Here is a 3080-nt window from a genome sequence, read left to right as displayed (position 1 = left end):
TTAATTTCATGGCTGCAATCACCATCTGCAGTGATTTTGGAGCCCCCCAAAATAAAGTCTGACTCTGTTTCCACTGTTTCCCCATCTATTTCCCATGAAGTGATGGGACCAGATGAATGGAATCTTCAGTTCAGTTCAGTTCAGTCGCTCAGTCGTGTCCGACTCTTTGCGACCCCATGAATCGCAGCACGCCAGGCCTCCCTGTCCATCACCAACTCCCAGAGTTCACTCAAACTCACGTCCATCGAGTCAGTGATGCCATCCAGCCATCTCATCATCTGTCACCCCCTTTTCCTCCTACCCCCAATCCCTCCCAGCATCAGAGTCTTTTCCAATGAGTCATAAAAAGAACGAAACAATACTATTAACAGGAACAGGGATGGACCTAGATGCCGGGGTCCAGCCCTGGCTGATTCAGGGTATTCGAAGCGGGGACAGTGTCAGCGAGGATCAGGATACAATAGCTTCAATTAGATATTAATTAAAGATATAAAGAGTAATAGAATGAGGATAGCTCAGTAGGAAAATTCAGTGGAGAAAAGAGGCTGAGTAGCTTGGTTTATGCAGGAGACCAATAAAACTTCAAGACAAGAAGTTTGCACCACTTACGTAGGCCGCATGTTTCCTTCCGTTCTCCCGAAGGAGAGGAGACACTGAGGCCTCCCCCGTCGGATCTTAGAAGCCCAGGCATAATTAATAAGCATGGCGGGTTCTGCGCTCCAGATGGAGACTCAGCCAGAGTGAGAGAGAGAGCGACATGGGGAGACCAGTATTTCGAGAAACTGATCCCAATTCTTTATTTTCCATGGTCTACTTTTATACACTGAGATATTATGCAAAAGTCACGCGGGGTCAGCAGTCCTGACTTTTATCAAAGTCAGGTGCTTCACACAAATGTATACAGAGGTCTTAGGGGTGTTACATCATCTTCTGGCCAGGGGGCCTGCTGACAATTTATGACCCTCTCCTTGTGACAGTGGTCACTCAACCAGGACACTTATTTCTCCAAGGGTGATTATTCTTAAAACAGATGCCACCCAAATAAAGTTACATTCCTATAAGGTGAGGGTGTAGTGGGTTTTAGTTAAGGAAAGAATTTACTTAGCCTAAGGTCTAACGTGATTAATATCAAAGGTTAATACTTATTTCTTCTATATATTCATTAACGTGTATAAGGGCAGGGGATGTGGAGACATAGCAACAAACATTGGCTCAACAAATGAAAAACCCTTCACTAATACAATTTCTAATCAGCCCACTATATTTATACTAATGTTTTTCTAACTTCTCTAAAGAACCTGTTTTTAGAAGGTTTAAAGCATCTCCTGCCTCTCATGGTTGGGAGGCTGTGAGCAATCACATGTGGCCGGACAAGACTGTCAGGCAGGCTAGAGAACCTTCAGAGGAGTTTGTAGGTTAAAACACTCTTGTCACGCCCAGGAATTTTTATTAACTGGAGCTCTAAGTTAACTCCTTCTCCGAAAGAGGTGGTGGGGGACAGCCCCCTGTAAAGTCAGAGGTATAGGGGAGAGCACAAAGTAGTAAAGTAGGCAGGCTCTGGTTATGGGGGTAGATGCTCGAGGATTTCCAGGGGGACTCTTGAGGCTTGATCCCGCCTTTGTGTATGTTGAGCCTCCTTCCTCATGACTTTGCCATGGGCGGAGTGCCTCACTCTTGCTCCCAACACCTAGAGACTGTCAAAGTGAGTGAAGTAAGTCAGAAAGAGAAAGACAAATATATAATCTTCCTTATATGTGGAATCTACAAAAATGGTACAGATGAACTTGTTTGCAAAACAGAAATAGAATTATAGGTATAGAAAATAAACTTATGATTGCCAAGGGAGGAAAGACAGATGAGTGAACTGGAAGATTGGGATTGACATATACACATTGTTCTGTATGAAATAGATAACTGAAGAGAACCCACTGTATAGCACAGGGATCTCTACTCAGTGGTCTGTGGTGACCTAAATGGGAAGTGAATTGAAAAAAGAGTGGATACATTTATATGTGCAACTAATTCACTTTGCTGTATGGCAAGAAACTAATGCAGTATTGTAAAGCAACTATACCAACAAAATTAATAAAAGCCATTGTGATGAAATTTAGGGGCAGTGGGAGGTAGGATGGGCTTCCCAGTTTGTGCTGGTGGTAAACAACCTGCCTGCCAATGCAGGAGAAGCCAGGGCCCCTCTTCCATCCCTGGATCGGGAAGATCCCCTGGAGGAGGGCATGGCACCCCACTCCAGTGTTCTTGCCAGGAGAATCCCATGGGCTGAGGAGTCTGGTGGGCTACAGTCCATGGGGTCACAAGGACATGACTGAAGGGACAGTGTGCACACATGCGTGGGAGATAGAATGGCCTTGGAATAGCTCAGTGGTGTGGGCACTGCACGGCATCTCAGTGGTGTGGGCAATGCACTTTTAGAGAATAATTATGCCAAATGTTCAACACGAAGCTGTTTGCACTTCTGAAATATAAAATTTATCTGTCTTAAAGAGTTCATATTGCTGATTCCATTTATATAAAACTGTAGGAAATAAGCAGTCAGACATGACTGAAGCAACTTAGCATATGCAGCATGCATGTGAGAATCGCAAAGCAATCATAGTGACAGGAACCAGTTGGTGGTTGCCCAGGGTCAGTGGAGGAGGAACCTTGGGGGATGGGACAAACTTGTTCAGCATTTTCACGTGGTGATGTTTCAAAACTTATCAAATTGAGCACTTTAAATATGTACAGCTTATAAAGTCATTGATATCAATTTGGAACAAAAATGAAAAGGAATTAAATTGTTTTAATGATGACAATACAATAACTTGTTAGCTTTTATATTTTCATTTTGTTGATTTTAAAATAAAGCATATCACATTGCCAACTCTTTCTAAAGAGGCTATACATGCAATAACAATGCTGAAAATTATGTTACTAATTAGGTGTAATAGTTAATGCTTATGAAGCGCTTGTCATGTGCTATGAACAATGTAAGCCTTTTATAGTCATAATCTTATTTAATCATCACAATCAGTCCAGGACAAAGGAACTATTACTATTGTAGATGAAGAAACCAAGAAAAA

The sequence above is a fragment of the Bubalus kerabau genome, chromosome 15 (genome assembly GCF_029407905.1).
Source record: "Bubalus kerabau isolate K-KA32 ecotype Philippines breed swamp buffalo chromosome 15, PCC_UOA_SB_1v2, whole genome shotgun sequence".
In the NCBI taxonomy this organism is placed as follows: Eukaryota; Metazoa; Chordata; class Mammalia; order Artiodactyla; family Bovidae; genus Bubalus; species Bubalus kerabau.
Note: the sequence above shows the minus strand (reverse complement) of the source record.